Here is a 23,140-nt window from a genome sequence, read left to right as displayed (position 1 = left end):
AATGAATACGAATTGTATAAATTTCTAGAAAGTAATTTAGAATATATAACCCTTAATAAAAATAATCACCATCTTCGCTTGCGTCATTGTCATCACTTTCAACATCTTCATCATCACTATAAGGCTGAATAATTAACAGCTGTTATGCTTCTTTCGGCAAATCCTGCAATTTTTTTTTTTGGGTAGTTTTCTCTTACTTGATGCAACAGGGTCGGAACTAATCAAAAGTCTATTGAATATATCTTCATTCGCCTTTTTTCTGTTGCACTTGCGAGAAAAATGTTCTCTGTAGCTCATAAAATCTTTTTTCACGCCTCTAGAGCTTCTTGTGGCAATTTACGTTTATTTTGTTTTGAACACGAAAAACCTGTAGTGGACTCAAGCCAACTTTTGTTTGCTTTAAAAAAACGTTCTTCGTGTCTACAGGACATATTCCAACGAATTTTGAACTCAGAGATAAAATATCTCATATTTTCATTAAATTCTTTTAAACTTTCATCAGATGGCCTGATGCGATCTTTCATTTGCTCCGTTAAATGTTAAATTTATCATTGAATTGATCGCAACCAGAGTTTTTCATTATTTCATAAAGGCTTGACGAGTAACCCAAATGATATTTGGGCTCGTTCCTATAAAGAAAATAATCATATAATTAGGCCCTTAAAGTTATGGTTATTCTCCGTTTCCCCGTCTACCCGTAACCATATTAGTTAAAAATATCATCACTATCATTATTTCTATTCACTGCACATGACATTCATGCATAGAAATAGCAACACTATAAACAATAACAAAGATTATAATTAACACTAAAAATATGTAATATGTACCATTCTTTACGGTTTCACATATACCGTATAAATCATTGGACAAGTAAATTACGTCATTCTAAGCTATTATTGTAAAATTTACTAAACCCAAATTTTATTTTATAAGTCTGAGCAGATATGTACATAAGTAAATGTATACATACTTTCTTTGATACATGCAAGTACTATTAGTTACGCCTTTGAAACAAAACAGTATTTAGCCTACTTTTGATAATATACGCAGGGTATAAAAAAACAGTAATAGAGCAAACAACGAACGTGGACTTTCTTGTATGTTCTGTACTTAGTTTTCAGTTGTTATATTTGGTTTTGTTTTTCATCGAGAATTTCATGTATATTTCACCAACGAGGTTATATTTATTATATAAATCGATATACTGAAAAAGTGCGCAGACATGCCGCAACTTTTTTTTACAGAATTACACTATAACGTCCAAGGTATATGCAAATGATTACACTTTTGCTTGATCGCACCGACTTCTCAACTATATGCTAACGTATATAGCCAAAAACCCCTTATTTTTACGCTTACGATAACAAATAAAATAAAATACTTAGAACCATAGTAAAGAAAACTAAAACCACTTTATATTGCCTAAATACCTGAACAAGAAGGCTCCATTGCCGTTTTTGATATATCTTTAAAGAAAACTCAGATATAACTTGGAAATTTGAAATGTTAAATCACGTTTTTCACTTTGCGCACACTCAAAGGAAAAAGTGACGACTTTAAGAGTATATTGCAAGAAAACGGTAAATTTTTGGGCAAATATTTGATTACATAGGGATGTAGAATTTTATCTACTTTCATTTGGTACTAAACCCTTCTTTGTATTTTGAAATTCATTTTTTGAATTAATACGCAATATCGACATCAATTATCCCACTGTGTGGCGCTTGCGGTTTGATCGTCAGTTACAAAACCGTGCATATATTATGAATTTATAATTACATACATACAGATATGATTTTGTTTTAATTTGAAAGTGTGACCTACTAGCATATTTTTTGTTTAAATAATAGAAATATAGTAGGAAGGTTTGACCTCAATTCTCTGACTGGTTTATAAATAGTTCCATAAATGAGAATCAAAAAAACGCTTTACATGCAAATTCTATGTAGGTATGCAAGCTTTTTCAAAAAGAGAACGTACAGTTTTTATTGTTTTACCACTTTAACAATCATTACCTAATTAAGAAACAAGAAAATCTTAACAATTTAGGATGTGCTTTCAGCTTCAAATGCATATGTATGTACATACGTACACATATATACATACATACTATATTACATTATACAACACACAAAAAATAACAACATTCTAACAACGCATTCTGGTAGACTGAACCAAAAAACAATATATCGTCGCTGGAATAATGAAATAGTGTAACATGAAAAGTATAGTTTTGAGAAAAACGAATTGAAAGTTTTTATAAACCATTACAAACCATACAAATACAATTTCGTTTTTCGGGAATAAATTAGTGAGCCAAAGAGATATTTAAGAAAACTAAAGATTTTTCTAATAGATTAAAGGATTGTCTATCCAATGGTGCAATTATCGAATAATAGTGTATGTGGCATTTACACTGTTTCTTTATTCGAGCGACGATATGTACCAGTACCGGCGTTTTGAAAGTTGCATCTGAGTTATATTTTAGGAGGTACTCAAAGTTTGCACATTCTTATGGGAAATCTTATGTAAAATACGACGGAGAACATTTCTTTTGAACATTTAAACCCTCTAATTCTTTAATAGGTCTTTAGGCTTTGTCTCATTTTTAGACAGGTGGAGAAAATACAATTTCATTGCTTCTTTATTTATCCATCGCTTTTCTTCATTAGTAACTTGATATTTTTTGTAACAGAACAGGCTTTAGCACAAATGCAAAAACTTGGCACAGAACCTGTTATTTTTGAAATTTTTCTTTTGTTAAAAATTAATTTTTTTAATTTTTTATTAAAAACTAAAAAAAAACTGGAATGATTAATTAATTTGTCAGAAACTGTCAGTCCTATCGGAAAGTGATGTATGAATATGTATATGTACATATGGTTTATGGATAATTTTACTAGCTTTGATTTGACGTATCTCATTTTAAGATTGTTAAATTGGTTCGTAAGATATACGTGATTGAGTGGAACCATTTTTTGCTTTAAGCTAAATAACCGTAAATTGCAAATATCTCGAAAACTGATCCATAGAAGAAAAAATTAACTCGATTTTCGGAATCACCGAATAATTGTACAGCGTCTGGAGAACAAAAACGAAACTAAAATTTGTGATGCCGCTCTTCTTTAAATAGTCTTTGGTTCGTAATATTCCATTAAATGTTTCCACATCTAATTTGTTTCTTGTTGCTGTTTTGTTCAAATTAACTTGCGAAAAAATTCTCTCAACGTCGGCAGTCGACACAGGTAATGTTAAAATCGGCCAAATAAGTGGTCTTAACCCTAGAACACACACCCAGAAAATACCACGTAAACACACACCCGGGATACGTTTGTACCCGGGACCTTATTTTGCGGTTTTTTTAATGCTTATTCAACCGATTTCTATGATTTTTTTTTGAAATGTATATTTTAATATATAACAAGTATTTTGTCTTTTGTTTCATTCGAATATTCCTACTGGTTCCAGCGATATGGGACTTTATTTAGTCAGGACATGCAACAGTGGATTTTTGTTTTTGTTGTTGTCCTGATAAATGCAAAACAAAATAATATAATTTATAATAATATACTTGTAGAGTAACAACGAATACACATTTTGGTTTTTATTTCATTGAAATATTCTACCTGGTTCAAAAGATATGTGCAAAAAGGTCGCGCAAGGTATGGGTACGTAGGTAGCAAATACACTGGTATAACTGGTTTTTGTATTTTATATGCAGCTGCAAGGGTTGTTTTCACACGAGGTGTTGTTATAAATGCTGCCTGTTGATATTTTCATTATTGTTTTGGTGCTCAAAGGTGTAAGAAGTGAAAATATAAGTGAAAATAAATATAACTGAAACTATAAATAACTGGATACGAAATGACTTCAAGAAGAAACGAATATTTATCAAGTGCAGCATATAGAAGGTAAAAAATGTAAAATAAGCAACAATGTAAACATATACTAATTTTTTTTATTATGCAGGCTAACTGAGGAACAGCGAGAATCATATATACAATCTTTATTTGATGAAATTTGTGACGATGACGCTCCCTATGACTTTGACTCAGAAGATGAAGAAGAAATTCAAATCAATGACATTGAAATTGCTGATGACGATGCTGAAGTTTTGCAAAGTGCCGCAGAAGTATTACCTGATTATGCGGACTATGAGGATGATGAAGAAGACGATGAAGAAGAAGAAGTAGAAGAAAATAATGAATTACCTGCTAGTGCCGAAAAATTTGTTGCACGTGATGGTACTGAGTGGATGAAAGAACCAAATGTAAGTCGTCAGGTACTCAGACAAAATATTATAAGAGAACGTTCTGGACCAGCTAGATGCACTGAAATGTTGTCAATAGAGCAAACATTCAAATGTTTCATGAACGTTGAAATGGCTGATATAATTATGCGCCACACAAATAAGTTAGCAAAAGAAACTTATAATGCTTACAACAATGCGCATCCAAACACAACTCCTAAGTCATGGACGCCTGTGTCAATAACAGAGCTGTATGCATTTTTTGGCATACTTATTATGACTGGTGCGAACCATAGCAATGGAGAACATGTTCGAGATTTATGGAGCGTCAAAAACTATCCTTTATATCGCGCCACAATGGGAGTCAACCGTTTCTGTTCGATATTGCGGTTCCTAAGATTTGACGATAAAAACACTCGTGCAACACGCTTACTAACTGATAAAGCAGCACCGATCAGTGAGTTGTGAACGATGATGAACAATAATCTTGCTGCACATTACAAGCCCAGCTCATGCTTGACGATTGATGAACAATTATTTCCTTACCGTGGACGCACACGGTTTACGCAGTACATACCGTCAAAACCTGCTAAATATGGTATCAAGGTTTGGTGGATTTGCGATGCCACAAATGCATATCCACTGCATGGACAAATATATACTGGCCAAGCAGAAACTGGTAGGGAAACGAACCAAGGCGAACGAGTGGTGAAGGATTTGTCTGCCAAATACCAAGGAAGTGGCCGAAACATTACAATGGACAATTTGTTTACGACCTTGCCAGTTGCAGAACTGCTTCTCACCTGGAAACTCACGATCGTTGGAACTTTGCGCAAAAACAAATCATATATTCCTCAAGAAATGAAGCAGAACAAAAACAGGACAATTGGTTCAACGACATTTGGCTTCAAAAATAATGTGACAATGTGCTCTTATGTTCCCAAAAAAAATAAAGCAGTAATTTTGCTTTCGACCATGCATAATGATGCTGAAATAGCTGACAGTGGGAAACCTGAAATAATTGAATATTATAATCGTACCAAAGGTGGTGTTGATCGAATGGACCAAATGTTTGCGGAATATCCAACACAAAGACAAACAAAACGATGGCCACTAGCGATGTTCTTCAACATGTTGGACATTACAGCTCTTGCAGCCTACATTGTCTACGATTTGAATAACCCTATGTTGCCTTGGAGAACAAACAACAAGCGTAAGCAGATACTGCGCAGCTTGGCTGAAGCATTGTGTATGCCCATTATTGAAGCCAGAGCCATAAATCGTCAAGTGACGCGAAATTTTTCGACTAAAATTGCTATTGAAGCATATTTCAACCGACCGGTGGAATCAATGGTGTCAACAGCAGCATCAACATCTGCCGCAGCGCGCACGCCAAAACCTGTGTCCGGATCTTGCTATTTATGTTACGCACAAGAGGAAAAACGCCGTAGAAAAACCAGAAAGCTGTGCGACAAATGTAAGAAGCCAATGTGTCTTGAACATTCGGTCACATCAACAAATTGCTCTATTTGCCATGATTTTCCTTAGATATAAGATGCATTTTTATAATTTTTATAATTTTTATAATAAAAGTCAATAATATAATGTGTGAAATGAATATTTTTAATTTTTCAAATAAAAAAATAATATAAAAAATGTTTTGTTTTTATTATTATGAGGATTTTTACTATTGGGGTACAAACGTATCCCGGGTGTGTGTTTACGTATATAATGTGTTTGGAAGGCTGTAGCTCCTGAACCAATGGTCCGATCTGGTTCAAATTTTGAATTTGAACTCAAAACTAAATAATCTTCCTAGCGGTATAGAGGTATAGCGGTTCAAAAGTTACAACACTTCAAAGTTGAAAGTGGATACATTTGTACCTGGGTGTGTGTTCTAGGGTTAATAATGGAAAGCAAAAAAGGAAGTACATACATCTAATTGATCAAGCTTTCTGACAACCGCGGCTTCCAACGATAACCATTTTAGGGGTTTTAAGTCAAAAAGTGTTTGTAATGATGAAAATAGATGAATTCGTTTTGGGCTGTTAGCTATAAAATTGTAAATGTCCCTAATCGTACTTTCTACCTCCAACGAAAGCTGCGCGCAAGTTTTGCTGTAGCACAAGGCTAAAGAGTGACATGTAAATACACTTCAATACACACACATAAAATATGTGGGCAATCTTTTTTAATAAAGCAGCTACTGATTTTTTACCACCGGTCATCACGCTCGCGCCATCAGCAGCAAAGCCTAACGACCATTTCTTATAGTCAATATTACGCTTAACGCCACTTTGGATTGCGAAAATGTGAAATTGATTAAAGGAATCAAATGATCAATACTGGAAAAAGAAATATTATGATCCGCACAAAAAGCAGCAGGTTTTATTTCAGTAAATGTTGTTATTTGTACGATTCCCGATAGAGCATCTTTGCTACCTACATATATCAATGGCTTTAGTGTTTATAATAGTTCCGTTCCAGATGCTCACGATATTCACGATTTGCATGTTTTTTTACAGGACAGCGTTCTAGGTGTCGAAAAACCTGTAAGTCAAAACACTTTTGTGAGAGTAACTTGCACTCTCTTTACAGGATTTGCAGGTAAAGCTGTGTCCGCCATTAATAAACATTATGGAAGGTGGTCACCTGGAACAGCTTCCTGTAAAAACCTGCAAATCGTGAAGCATCTGGAACGCAACTATTACTATTTTCAAAATACCTTAACAATTTCACGTGGAGTTTTCCCCTTTGCCTTTTTACTCCTCTCAGGAGACTGTTCCGTTGCTGTAACAAAAATACGTTTGGTACACGTATATGGATATTGTTTTATTAAAGCTTACCGCTCGTTTTGTTCCTTATTATAAATTTATCCATGTCTACATTCCTCATCACTAGGGCTCGGAATCTCATGGAAATGCATGTTTTTAATGGACATCTTCAGATGGTAATAATTAAGTTATTTTTAAAAATCATGGAATTTCCTTTAAAATGGCATTCAAATGTTAGTGAATATTTATGCATATTTTGCAGTAAATGCATGGTTTTGCATATTTAAGTATATTTTACAATAGATGCATGTGTTGTTTGCGTATTTCTGCTTTGTTTGATTTACAACCATTTGAATTTAGTGCGACATCTCTTGACAAAAAAAAAAAATACCTATAATTTTTCCCCAAATATTTATCTAAACCATGGTCAATGTTCTTATTTAAGAGAAGAATCTAGCACCTTAGAAAACGTTCGGGAAAAAATTGCCATTATTTCTTGTGTGTCCAAGGGATTTTGATATCTGATATTTCACAGCCTGCTGTCTCACTCTGTCTTCACGAAATAATAGAACGGGCATACATTTCTGTTGAAAAGATGATGGCTTGTTGTGCTCCTTTTTTACAAAAAACTTGGAAAAACCGTAGTAGAAAACGTAGCGAATTTCTTAGGAAATTCGTACTGTCTTAAAGAAATTTGACACAAAAAAAATTTTCACCATTTCATCACCGTTTTTTATATGGAATTTTTGCTTTTCTTGAGAGCTGGATACTAAGTTTAACACAAGATTGTAACTGTCTGCTTGATTATAAACAAATTTCATACATAAATATGTACTGTATTTTGAAATGAATTGTTTTCGTTATTTTCTTGTTAAAATGCATGTATGCATGGGCGTTCTTTTGATGACTATCACGGCAAACATAGGAAGGACTATGATTTTAGGGTGTGCACTTGGAATATCCGAACCCTTAATCGGGATGGTGCCTCTGCCCGGCTGGTTGATGTCCTAGGGAAAATAAAGGCTGACATCACCGCCATCCACGAAATGCGATGAACGGGGCGAGGAAGGTAAGCGTGGAGCCTTGCGACGTCTACTACAGTTGTCACGTAAACGAGTGCAATTCGGTGTTGGATTTGTGGTGGGAGAGAGACCGGCGTTCACTCTAGTGGACGAAAGTCTAGCCACAATCCGCATCAAAGCGAGATTCTTCAACATCTCATTCATATGTGCCAATGCCCCGATGGAAGAGAGGAACGAGGCATCCAAGGCTCTGTTAGCTTAGAGCGTACACATTAGCTGAGGGTGATCGACTTCTCGGGGGTGCGAAACTTGGCAGTATGTATTACTGGGTTCTAGCAGATCCATCAAGCTACATGGATGTCTCCACATCTAAAAACGGGAAACCAAATCGAGCATGTTGTGACAGACGCAAGGCATGCTTCCATGTTTTAGATGTACATACATACACTCCGAGGGCCAAACATCGACTCGCACTACTATATTGCTGCATCCAATATACGACCCAACCTCGGAGCAGCAAAAAAAGGGCCCCCAACAATGCAAGGAAAGTTCATCGTCGAAAAGCTGCAATCAAAACATGCGGCCAATGATTTCGGCGCTCGACCCTCACAACTGCTGTGAGAGAGCACTCTTCAACAAACCGACTTGCGCGATCAGTGGAACCACACTTCCCGCTCATTACTGGTACGATGAGGAGTGTGAGAAAATGCTTGAAATGCTGGCCGACAGAAAAAACACCCGAAATTTTTAGCAGAGAGTTGAGCGACTTACGGAAGGTTTCAAGACTCTTGTAGGAACAACCATGGTGACCTAGTGACCGATGTCCAGAACGTACTCAGATTATGGAGGGAACACTTTTCGACCCTTTTGAATGGCAGAAGCACTGAAAGATGTGGAGTAGACGAACCCGAGGTCCCACTCGATAAGGATGGAGTCGATATCCCAGCGCCTGACTATGACGAAAAGTGCCAAAGCTGCTTCAGCTGACGGCCTGCCAGCTGAGCTATTTAATTACGATGGCAAGGAGGTAATAAGGTGCATGCCCGACGACTGGAATTCTAGTGCGCTCTGCCTAATCCACAAGAAAGGCGACCCCGCCATGCGTGCCAACTACCGTGGGATCAGCCTTCTAAGCATAGGTTGCGAGGTCTTATCGAATGTATTGTCTACCATAGACCAGGTATTCACAGTACGCCAAATCTTGGAAAAGACCCGCGAGAAAAGGATCGGCACTCACCACCTATTTGTTGACTTTAAAGCCGCTTTCGACAGCACTAAAAGGAGTTTCTATATGCCGCTATGTCTGAATTTGGCATCCCCTCAAAACTCATACGGCTTTGAAAAATGACGTTGAGCAATACCACCAGCTCTGCTCTGTTGCCATTCGCCACCAGACGGGGTTTCTGACAGGGCGACTCTCTTTCATGTGTCTTCTTTAATCTGATGTTGGAGAAGATAATAAGATCTGCAGAACTGAACCGCTCAGGAACAATTTACTACAAGAGCGTACAATTTCTGGCTTATGCCGATGAAATTGACATCATCGGTAAGAAAAACCGCGAAGTCTGTCCTGGCTTTTCCAAGTTGGGCAAGGAAGCAAAGCGAATGGGTCTGGTGGTAAACGAGGACAAGACGAAGTATCTCCTGTCATCAAACAAAAAATCAGCACATTCGCGCCTTGGCACCCACGTCACTTTTGACAGTTATAATTTCGAGAAAGTAGAGAATTTCGTTTACTTGGGAACCAGCATTAACACCGATAATAATGTCAGCATGGAAATCCAACGCAGAATCGCTCTTGCCAACAAGTACTGCTTTGGACTGAGTAGGCAATTCAGGAGTAAAGTCCTCTCTCGACGTACGAAAACCACACTATAAGTCACTCATCATGCCCGTGCTTGTATATGGCGAATTAAAATACAGCGGCTCAACTGGCTTGACCATGTCGTTCGAATGGACACCGACGCCCCAGCTCTGAAAGTATACTGGCTTCACTTGGCATTTCCAATTGGCGTCAGTGGGCCGAAATCGCTTTGGCGGTTACAGAGCCAAATAAGAAAAAGAAGAAGAGAATAGATCTATAACTTTATCAGTCACACAGTGTTATAATCCCGACGAAATCCTTGACGGTGGTACCGGGAGGGGAACGGTATATGACGGTAGGAAGTTTTGTTTGGGTTAAAGTCTCACACTGACGAGGTTAGGCTTTCGATGCTTCCTCCTCGTAAAATAAATATGCTCAGCAAAAAGTTAACAATTTAAATCGACGAATAGTTTTATATCAACTTTTGTGAACTTCTCTGTTTATTTGTTTTTTGTACAACAATTTACCTCTATTGGTTACAATAATTTTAAGCTATAATAAACAATTTTTTAGTAAGTAAGTTATTGGTTTTGATTTTTTTTGGTGCCTGAGAGACTACACGTCAGTAAAATATGGTAATTTTGGGTCACATCAGTAGCAGAGGGTTAACATACTATACATACATATATAATTAGTTAGATTGGTATGACTTTTCGAAAAGGTGGCAAGCAGTGTTACCAGTTTAGCCTTTCTGAGGCTAGATCCAGCTTTTTTCTTTGACGTTTAGCCTCGAAATGTGGGCTTTAGCTTCGTGGATTTTTTCTAGCCTCTTCTTATTTTCAAACTTCTAGCATTTTTTTAAGGACAATCCTCCACAATATTTGTAGTTGCACTAAGTTATTGTTCCGGTTCAGTGTTACTTGACGAAATGTTAAGCGAATCCCACCCGTCGGCATCGCTCCGTTTAACCGTTTTTTTCAGGGGCTCTCAAGTATCCCTATAAAACCAGGAAACTCCGCCACGAAAAAGACGTCAAGCACTACATCTTGAGGGAGAAAGGTAGTTAGTCCCCGCTGCTATGCCGTAGCTATTCGAGGGTCCTTAGCCCCTTCATCGCCTCTACTATTGCGTCACTTGCTGCCGACCATTTTTCGCTACTTTGTAGCATATCCTCCTCGAGTGACTCAGGCGTGAAACTCTCGTCAGATATGTTGCGTCTGGTACTCACTCAAAAAAGACGTTTTCTATTACATATTCTCCGCAATAGTCGCATATGGGTTCCGGTTCGTGTTTGAATCGGTGAAGGTATGCTTTGAAGCACTCATGTCGAGTTAAACAGTTCGTCAAATAGAAATCGACTTCGTCGTTTAGTCTGCTTCATTTGCGTGTATATGCGGTTTGCTCCTAAATATGCGCGCTCCAATTGAAACATGCACGGTTGTAATCGTATTGTAATTTATGAAGATATTTGGTGGAACAAATGTACCACTACTTTGTCTTTAAGGACTATGGGTTTTCAGACCCTAAAAACGAGTCCCCTTTATTATTAAAATGGTTTTATTAAACGGTATGGTGGTCGAAAATGTTTGCACAAGGCTTTCATGAAATTTCATGATCGTAGGTACCTTGGCTGTCGAGATATTTACATTTTTGTTCCTCGGTGGTACATTTGTATACCTCTTTGCACATATGTAAGAGTTAATGAAATGTTGAAAAGGCTGGCCTTTTTTAACCTTTTTATACCATTTAGCTTTTTTCGCTTTTTTATTTGGCCGATCTAGCTTGTCTTATTTTTTAAGTCCTGGTAACACTGGTGGCATGCCTAATGAAAAACTACAGCTTTCATAAATCTCTTTGACACTCATATTTTAATATGTCATAAAACGTGCGTATAAGTTAACTAAATTCGGCTATTCAAACCGGTGGAAATCCTTTTCAAAAGTATTTTCAAACTAAAATGTTTTTGCATCCCTTTCGTCTAACATTGTGATTGAAGTATGTATCACACTGATTAACTGATGAATTAAGTGAAATTTAATCTTTAAAACACGAATGCAACCCTCTCAAATAAAGGCCAGAAGGAAAGCCTTTTCAAACCCATTTTTATTAACATCCATCCTTCAATTATTATTAATTTATTATAATTCTAATTTACCAAATAATTTGAATGTAACTTTTTAAACATGTGGAAGCCTTCTTGAAACATTATGAATGTTGTTGTTTTGGTTAACATCCGCATTTTAATATTTCATATAATTTGTATAAAAGTTAATTAAAATCGACTTATCAAATGGGTGGCAGCCCTCTTCAAAAGTATTTTCAAGCTAAAACCTTCCTAAATTTCCATTGAACAACATTTCTTTATAAGTATAGTTTAGAAATACAGTATTATCAAACCCTTTTCAATTGATACCCATATTATAATAATTCATATAAATTTTTTAATAATTTGAATTTATAAACAGGTGGCAGCCCTTCTCAAATGCCTAAACATATTTTTGGTGCTCAAACTAAAGATTTCTTAACACCCTTTTGTTTGACACCAATATTTTAATATTTCGTATACCTTGTGTATAAGTTAATTAAATTTAATAACTAATGGATTAAGTTGAATTTAAGTTTTTGAACATGCGGCAACCCTCTAAATAGAGTTCAGAAAGAAAGCCTTGTGAAGCCCATTTCGAATGATAACAATATTTTAATAATTCATTTAACTTATTAAGTAATTTGAATTTACCTATTTAAATGGGTGGCAACACTCTAAAACACCTCAAAAATACTCTTTGTTTTAAAACTAAAGATTTCTTAACACTCTTTTGTTTGACATTGAACCCAGGCGCTGCGGAGTGGAAGCGCTGCTAACCACTCCACCACAGCGCACAGCGAAAAACTCGGTGAAAATTGATTAACCTTTTCTTAAACATAGTTTTGTCTCGAACTGCTCAAAGTGATTCTTTATTTTATAGCTAGGGATAAAACGATACCATGAAAGTATTGATACCTGTACTTGGAAGTAGGATCGAAAGAATGTATCGATACCTACTAAGTATCGTAAAAAGTAAAATAACTTATATGACTATCATTTCTGATTTTAAGCGAATGGTATTTAATCTTTTTAAGAAAAACTTTAAGTTTTAAAACATGTTTTACTAGGATCGCCTTTAAAAATACAGGAAAAAAGTGCAAACTCCAATAAGTTTTTTTTAAGGCCACAGAATTTTGTTAACATAATCTTCTTCTTGTTTATTTACGTATTTTATTTGTTATGCATAAATATTAACTTTGTACAAAGAGGAAGCAACTGAGATGAAAAAAGTTGATTTTATAATTTATTTCATACAAATTAATTAATTAATAAAAGTTATCTGTATTACAACACTGTTCAGCAGCATTTTTGCGGAGTAACGATGGTATATTTCTGAAAGAAGTAATCATGTTGATAATTTTTGGGAAAAAGTCATAGTGTAGTGTAGGCATTCATATGGCTGGCTTAGAGTGAAAAGTTGCTAAGTCCATTTGTAGAAAATTTACAGGGGAGGAAAACAACTTTTCAAAACATTTCCTCTATGAATTTTGCAGAAGGTTCCGTTGCAAATTAAAAGGTTTAGCATTTTTTGTGAGCTTATCGATTTTTCTGTGCCTCTTTTGGACTTAGCAAATTTGCATTTAATTGAATAGAAGCGGGTAGAAATAGAACAAGCACATTAGTTAATCCGTTAAGACGTTGCGTTTTTAATTTACCTTGCTTCCTATATCCAAATATGAGTTTTCACAAAACGTAGACTTAGCAACTTTTCACTTTAAGCTAGCGATATACATATTAATGAGATGATAGTTGGTATTTCTTTTTAGGACTTTCTTTTCATTGGCAACTAAACTGCCAAAATTTTTTAGATATTCACCATAGTTGCCAACTTAGCGCTATAAGCACTAGATTAAGTGCGTTTTGAAAATTAAAAGACCAAAAAAAATAATTTAGTGCCTAGTGCCTTTTCTCTAAACTAGAATTTCTCCGAGATTTGTAGTTAAAACCTGAAATAATTTGAAATATTTAAAGCTGTGGCAGCACTGAGTTTACAAGAATCTACAAACTTAAATGCCCTAAAATACAACCATGATTGATAAAAAGCTGAATTTGGAAACCCACCTTGTTGAATTCTATTCGCGCTGAAACTCCTAGTACGCAGGTACGTTAAGTATTTCTTTTATTATTTTCTAGTTATTTGTACAAATTTTAATTTTTTACCACCTGAGTAAAACACATCCTTTCTTGGTGTTGAGTCCAAACTTGGCCGCACAATTGCTCTAGCACTAGAATTTTGAGATATCCTAAACTCAAAGTGCAAAAACGCGAAAAGTTTTGTGTATTGATTTATGTATTTAGACTTGTAAATATTGTTAATTTTTTTTACTTTTGTTAAGTACAAACTGTTATGAAAAAAAGTATCTTTTGATAAAAAAAATTATGCTTTTAGTCTGGTAAAACGCTTTCTCCAAGTTTTTGGTGCTTTTTGAAAATCAAAAGTTGGCAACACTGCTATTCACAATAATAACTAGATTAAAAAATAAAAGTCCGGTGATAAAATTGTCACTGATTCGGGTTTCGATACAAGTACTTTCTTCCGATGCCTACTCAGTACTCGGTTCAAAAGTATTGATACCAAAATTACTTGATATCGGACGAAAAGTATCGTGGATGTACTTGTATTTACTAATATCGTTTTGTTCCTATTTATATCAAATTTGTTCAATGTGAGTCCAAAAGTATATGACATCGAAAGGAGAGGTAAAATGCTTAGTTTTTTTTTAATAAATACGTTCATTAGACTGTGTTCAAAATTTCATCCCTCTGTCTTCATTTTTCAGTTAGCGCTCGCAAAAATTTGAATTGTTAGTAAAAAAAAATGTCCGCTACTTTTCCCTAAACAATTAAGTATAAGAAAAAAAACAAAACAATCGTGTATCCCATTCGTTCATTAAATTTTTTTTCTCGTAGACCTCTTTCAAAATTTTACTGGTTTCTACCATATTCGCAAACCTCGTGAACAAATGTGAAGATAATATCTAATGTTGGAAATTCGCGCCGTGAAAAGTTCCAATCCTATGTTCGGAGTGGTGAAAATAAAAATAATGTAATATCTTTATTAAAATAAGATGATTATAGAGTTGATAGAGTTAAAATTAAACATTGAATGCAGTGCAAAGACACAACCTTCCGTTTTTCAACGAACATAAGATTATCAGAATCCGTTGAAAACTGTCCAATTTATGACAGGTGTTTTGACCCAACATCCCGATATTCGGGTTTTCGATCATACATGCAAACATTTCTTAATAGCAACGTGTAATTTATTTTTGTGCGTTGAATTTAAAAACTTCCGTTTTTTTAGTTGAATCGCGGTTCTGCCAATTAGCCCATATTTACTATTAAGCACACTGTTGCCGTACGACGACCGCCTTAATTTAGCGGATTTACCTTAATACTATTTTTAATATATGTAGCTAAAAAAATGTAGAAACCTTTATTTGTATAAATGTATGTGTTGTAATGTTAATAAACTACTTGTGCACATATATATGTACTGCAAAGATTTAGGTTAGATAATTTATTATTCCGATGCTGATTCCTTATCGGATACTTAATATATGTGCATACATATGTACGTAATTATTTCATAATTGATTTAAATTATCTACTTCAATGACTAATTTAACGAAAATGTAAGCTAAACATACATTTTAATAAAATCGAGTAAGGGAAGTGCTGACTTCGGCTATGCCGAAATTATGTAGTTGTTTCGGAGCTAAACACAATTTTTATATTTACTGCATACAAAGATACATAGATAGAGGAGTTATATAAAAACTCATATCTGAACAATCAGTTGTATGGGTGGCAAATGTTATAGTGATCCGATTTTGTCGGTTCCGAAAAATGATTAATTCAATAGCCCAGTAAAATTAGATCAAACTGGTACGAAGAAAAAAAATCGTAACAGCGATATCGTATTATGTGATGTCATGTCATGTGATGCCATATCATATCATGTGATATAATGTTATGTGATATCATATATTGTGATCACATGTCATGTGTCGAATATTAAATTGATAACGCTCTCGATAACTTTGTCGATAAATATACCAATTTAAAAATTTATATATTGTTAAATATATCGACAACGATATCGATTATTACACTGATAACAAAATTTATAACAGTATCGATAACAATATCGATTATTTTATCGATAGCAATTAGGTTTTATTGATAGAAGTATCCATTATTATGCCGATAACAATATCGATTATTATATCAATAACAATATCAATCTTCATCCTCATATTTATCTTTATTTTTGCATATTCCCCTTCACCTTTACCTTATAGTGTTTAAATTAACTTTGATCGTCGTTTTATCCTTTATCTTCACGCATATTTGTTTTTGTTTTTATTTTTACCTTTACCTTTAACCTTTTCTTCGTCTATGTACGTACTAAACTTTACTTTCCTTCCTATATTGGGTTTAATCTCAGTCTTATTCTTAAACCCCTTATTAGCACGTTTTTGTTTAATTAATACGACATATATTAGAAGCACTTGTTTCCGTTCCCAACCAACGAATCGCCGCTAAAGAAGTTTCACTTCAAAAATACAATACATTTGTTTACCCTTTAGTTACCCTAACTCTTATGTATTTCTCACTGTCTCCATTTTCGTCTTTGTCTTCACTTTTGCCTTCTCTTTCTTGTCTTCATCGATATCATTTATTTCGTTATCTTCATATTTATCTTTATTTCTAAGCTTAATTTCAAATGTGAAGTGAAACAACATGCGAAACATGTCAAATTGAACATGTTGCAGCAACATCTATACACAAATACGAAAATGTTTAAACGACGGTTTTGGCCGTAATTTTCAACCAATTGTGAAACCATAAAAACTCTGCTCATCTACGGAAAAATGCCTTTCCAACGGTGTTCTTGGTTTTGAAATCGGTTCGGTAGAATTTTAAAATTTATGTTAGCGTATTAATATATAGACTAGAGTGCCAGTTACTGTCGAAATTCGACAGTTTTTCTAGTTTTAGAAGCCTTGGAGAGGTTTACTAACTTAACACGTAGCATTTTTTTTTATCTGAGAAGGTCTTTGGAGGACTTCGGCAGGACTTCGAATTGACCCGATACATTCAAGTTTATCGATAAATTTCAATGATTTGATACATATCGAAAGTTCGATGAATTTCAAGAACACTAAAATTCGATAACTCAACAAAATTCGTTAACTCGACCAATTTCGATAACTGTAAAATTCGATGGCTCGATAAATTTCGATAACTCAAAAATGTAAAAACTTTGGATGCCTTTATAAATTTTTACTTTTGACATCTCCACATTTTTCGAAAAGTATCTAAACATTTTGATAACTCGTTACACTTTGTTAAGGCGATTAAATTCGATAAGCAGTGATATGTCGATAAGCTTATATAACCTTGAAATTTCGATAAATCGATATATTTTGAAAATTCCATAAACTTCGATTCGTTGAACCAACCAATTTCAATAGATCAATAATTATCGATAACTCTGTAAGTTGAAAGAACTCCATGCATTACGACACCTCGATAAATTTCGTTAAGTCTATAAATAATGATAATTCAATAAATATCGATAACTTGATACATTTCTTTAACTTCACAAATTTCGTTAATCCCACACGTTTTTATAGCTCGATAACTATCCGTAAATTTGGACAACTAAGTTTCTGTGTCTAAAAATTTCGACAACTCAGTAAACATTGATCAGTTGGAATAATTCGATACGTTGCGATAATAAACTTCTATGATTCGATAAATTTCAGTAACCTTTATGGCTGATTTTATTTCGATTCCTATCGGAAAATTTCAACTCTGTTAACCTAATTCTTATGTATTTCTCATTGTCTCCATTTTCGCCTTTATCTCTATTTTCATCTTTATCTTCACTTTTGCCTTTTTTTGCCTTCATCGTTATCACTTGTTTCTTCATATACATATTTATCTTTATTTCAAAGTTTAATTTCAAATACGAAGTAAAAAAAATGCGAAACAGCTGAAATTGAACAGGTTTGCAAACACAACCATACACAAATATGGAAAACATTTTTAAACGACGATTTTCAACCAATTTGGAGACTATAAAAACTCTCCTCATCTACAGAAAATTACCTTTCCAACGGTGTTTTTGGTTTTGAAATCGGTAACTTTACCTTGGTCTTCATATTTGCTTTTATCTTTGACATCTTTGCTTATATCCTTTTCTTTTTCTATTCACGTAGACGAGATGAGGTGCGATGACGTGATAAGATGTGGCGTGATTTTATGTGATGTGATAGGATGTCATGTCATGTGTTGTCATATCCTCTGATGTCATACCATATGATGTCATATCATGTGATGCCACGTCATGTAATGCCATGTCATGTCATACGATGTCAGATCATGTGATGTCAAGTCATGTGAAGTCATGCCATATAATGTGATGTAATATCATATAATGTCATGTCACGTGATATCGTCTGATGTAATATCATATTATGTGATGTAATATCATGTGATGTGTTGCCATGTAATGTGATCACATTCCATGTTCCGATTAGTATATCGATAACCCTGTTGATAACTGTGTCGATAAAAATACCGATAACAATATCCATAAAGATATAAAAATACAACGATTGTAAAATCGATTAATTCATCGATAAATACAACAATCTTCAGTATCGATTATTGTACATATCGTTAACAATATAAATGACTAAATCGATAACAAAATCAATTATTTAATCGATTATTGTGCCGATAACAATATCCATTATTGTATCGATAACAATGTCGATTATTATATTGACTATTATATCGATTGAAATAGCGGTTATTTAATCAATAACAGTATCGATAACAATATCGATTATTTTATCGATAGCAATATCGATTATTATATCGATAAAAATATCGAGTTTTATATCGATAACATCCTCATCATTTTCTTCATATTTATCTTTATTTTTGCATATTCCTCTTCACCTTTACTTTAAAGTGTTTAAATTTACTTTGATCTTCGTTTTTGCCTGTACCTCTAGGCATCTTTGTTTTTGTTTTTATTCTCAAACCGCTAAACCACTATTTCCATGTGCATTATTCCCCTTGAATTTGACAATTTACTCCCAACCAACCAACCACTTCATAAATTCAAGAAATGTTCTTACCCTTTCAGTTACCCTAATTCTTTTGTATCTGTCATTGTCTCCATTTTCGTCTTTATCTTCACTTTTCCACCTTCTTTTTTTTTGACTTAATCGTTATCATTTATTTCTTCATCTTCATATTTATCTTTACTTCAAAGCTTAATTTCAAATGTGTAGTGAAACAACAGGCGAAACATGTCAAATTGAACATGTTGCAGCAACATGTATACACAATTCGAAAATGTTTAAACGACGGTTTTGGCCGTAATTTTCAACCAATTGTGAAACTATAAAAACTCTATAAAACTATAAAAACGCTCATCTACGGAAAAATGCCTTTCCAACGGTGTTCTTGGTTTTGAAATCGGTTCGGTAGAATCGCCAAACGAACGAAGACAAAATTTATGTTAGCGTATTAATATATAGATTTATTTTAAAAAGTTAATTACAAACTGAATAAACAACAAATAATTTTTAGCAAAAAAAAAACCGACTTCAACTCTCATATAAAAAAAATATATATATATATCTGATGATCCACTGATCGGACCTTAACTAGATTAGTATGGGACCACCTCTGAGACACTACCTTTCCGATGCAATCCGATCGAAATCGGTTGACGTGGTCCAAAGTTATGCGGTAACATACATAAAAAAAAATAAAATAAAAATATTCCGACGAACTGATAAACTCCTCCTATTTTGGAAGTCGGTTAAAAACATAAGGAACTGAAATTCATTCACATTGCAGTCGCAGTAATTTTTATAAAAGTAAAAAATAAGAGATCATCACACATATGAGACATTCTTTTTCATATCGGACACCAAATATGGTTTCACACTTTCGATTGGCTTAAAATTTTGTTATGGGTTCTATACATGAAATAAGGTAACACGTATTCGAGGAATGTTTTTTTAATTTTTTTTCTTCGGAGATTTGATCTGGCAAAGTTTGCATTTTTTCGTGATTCTGACTAATCATGTCCTTCTTCAAATCGTTATATCTCGGGCTCTGCTCATCGTAGAGACTTCATCTTAACGTCGTTTTAAAGCTAATGAAACGGGCTATTCTATGTATAAGATGGTTAAGATTGTCCTAAGCTAACTTAGCTATTAACAGTTGAAATTTTTGTAGTTGATTTGCATAGTGAAGAACAGTAAATTAGGGATTTAAAATTATATCATCGTAATCCTTGTTTAATTCTCTATAAAAAATCTGGTTCACAAAAATTGGGGGTTTTCAAGAACTATTTTTAAAATATTTTTCTTTATGACGAGATGGTTTATTTTGTGAGTATAAACAATTTTTGGTAAGGTGTTAAACATCGGGTTTTTGGAAAAAGTAAAATTTTATTGGGGATCCCGATAGATCACAATCACATCAGCTTTGCACAAGTTCATATCAGAACTGCACAAAGCTTCTACAGTCGTTTGTACAGGCTTTAAAATATCTAAAATGCTTTTTATAATATGACTATCATTGTCAGATATTGGAGTTATTTTTAAATCGATGAGAGCTTTTTTAACGGAACTTTCTAGTAATAAAAAACGATCGAGCATGCAGACCATACTATTCCAACGCGTCTTGCAATCGATTATTAATTTCAGGTCTTTACCGTGATCATCTTTTACATATTTTTGCAAAAGATCATTTCTATTGGGCGATTTTCTGAAAGTACGTATTATTTTCCTAACGCGATCGATAACTTGTTTGATGTTATAGTTATTATTCATTTCCGAAAATTTAGTGTTTTTACTTATTATAAGCCCTTCAAATATTACGCCACCTTCGCCCTCATCATCATCGCCATCCATGTTCGTTACGTCCGTTGAAAAAACAGCTGGCAATGGTTTTTAACCGACTTCCAAAAAAGGAGGAGGTTATCAGTTCGTCGGAATATTTTTTTTATTTTTTTTTTATGTATGTTACCGCATAACTTTGGACCGCGTCAACCGATTTCGATAATTCTTTTTGCATCGGAAAGGTAATGCCCAGAGGTGGTTAAGATCCGATCAGTAGATCATGAGATATATATATATATATATTTTTTTTTTATATCAGAGTTGAAGTCGGTTTTTTTGCTAAAAATTACTTGTTATAATTTTGCTGCAAGTTTTGCACATTGCTGTGCCACCACTTTTACCTGCAACCAGAAAATGAAACAAGGCGGATTCCTTATCTTGTGCTTTTGTTGAGTGTGAAACGTAATCCACATTGTTAAAGGGGGCAGAGGCTATAATTTTAAAGAAATGTATTTTATTTTATTTAAAAGCAAACAATATAATCTCACTTACCCATATTGATGAAAATTTTTAGTTGCGCGCCAATTATAATGACAGGTCAAAGCAAAACAGAGCAGAATGACGGATGGTAACAATATGGTTGCTGTGATTACTAGGCATTCAATCTCGAAGCATTTTAACAATCCCGGGATTTCGGGATGTAAAAATTCTAATACCGGTATCCCGAGATTTTTCGGGATTTCGACTTCATCACAACTTTTTGCATGTTACCGTAAGTTCGCCTTTTTCAAACCACACAGATTCATTGCCACCACATTTGGTTTTGGTGGAGCTTAATGCCCCTTGTTAAAAGAATATGTAATTTGATGTTTAGAAAATCTTGCAGAAATGCAGATGTTGCAGAAATCCTTTTCCAAAAAAGGCCAACAAAGTAAAATGAAGAACAACTCTGCCACAATGTAAAAGCTTGTTTTGTTTTCAATTGATACCAGATTATTCGTTATTACAAAGTTCTTGCACAAAATATTTGAACAAGTACAGTTATTCAGGCAGGTCCTGAAATTCACTTCCAAGTGCAAATGGCTCAAGTTCACTTTGAATCCAAATTTTGGTGTTCCTTATTTCTCGTGTTTCATGTCAAATCAATTATTTTTTTCGTTTTCAACATCTCTTTCATTTTGTAATGTAATCCCGGGATTTCGGGACATGGAAAAGTGTCAGGGATCCCGGGATTGAATGCCCTATTCCATACATGTACATGGTTTGGGGCGGAAATGCCTCCTAAATGTATGCTTTAATATTGATACTGAATTAAAGAAACGTGCTGAGCAGCAGTTTAGGAATAAAATTTGTGTATGGATGTACATAAATAGATTAAATAAAACTCATTCAAGGAGGAAGGTAAAGTTGAGTATGTATAAGAAGAAAGGGATAAAGGCAAATATTAAAATAAAAGTAAAGAAACCCAAAGATAAAGACAAAGAGGAAGGTAAATTTAATATAATAATCTAGGTGGAGTGCTATAAGGCCCGCAGAAATAACGCCCATGGGCTTTATTTCCTAAAAAAAAAAAAATAAAGCCCGCGGGCGTTATTGCCTTTTCGAAAAAGAAATTAAGCTCGCGGGCTTTATTGCCTTTTGCCGGTGTACGAATTAAAATCTGTTTAAATAATGTTAAGATCTTGGTTTTAAACTACGTATACTTCATTCAATCTTCATGTTTTAATCAAGGATTTACATATTTATGCAAGTTAACAAGAGGATGTATCTACATCAATAATTATGTTCGCTTAAGTACCTGCATCGAGGTACTTCAGCGTGTTCTTTTAAGTACCCAACCCGCATAAGTACCTCAAAAAGCTTAAACTTTTCGTGAGGTGTTTAAGCGGGTTTTACTGTATTCCATTTGCCACAGATATAAGCTTAGTTCTTGAAAGTGGGAAATGAACCTATTCAAGTGAACATGAGTATGTACGTCCTTGTCTAAGCTGCGTGTGATAAAGATCGCCAATTGCGTTATGTGCGATAACAACGATTTAAACGGCGAAGTGCTGCTGTTGACAAGCGGACTATGCGTATAATGAAACTATAAATTACAATTGACAGCTGGTCACTTATTTTTTGTGTAAGAAACGGTGACGTTTCTTTATTGCTCGCGCGTTCAAATTATTGTTGCTAATCGGTGAACATTAATAAGTTTTTTGACGAGCAACGTAATCACTGATATATGTGATACAACAAATATACTGCGCGAAGTACTTTTCGGCATGTCAATGAAAACGCGTTCGGTGCATTCTGGATTATAAGTGGGGAAACGGAA

The sequence above is a fragment of the Rhagoletis pomonella genome, unplaced genomic scaffold (assembly GCF_013731165.1).
Source record: "Rhagoletis pomonella isolate Grant_MI unplaced genomic scaffold, Rhpom_1.0 Rhpom_scaffold_00005, whole genome shotgun sequence".
Taxonomy (NCBI): Eukaryota; Metazoa; Arthropoda; class Insecta; order Diptera; family Tephritidae; genus Rhagoletis; species Rhagoletis pomonella.
This window is presented reverse-complemented; position numbering follows the sequence as displayed.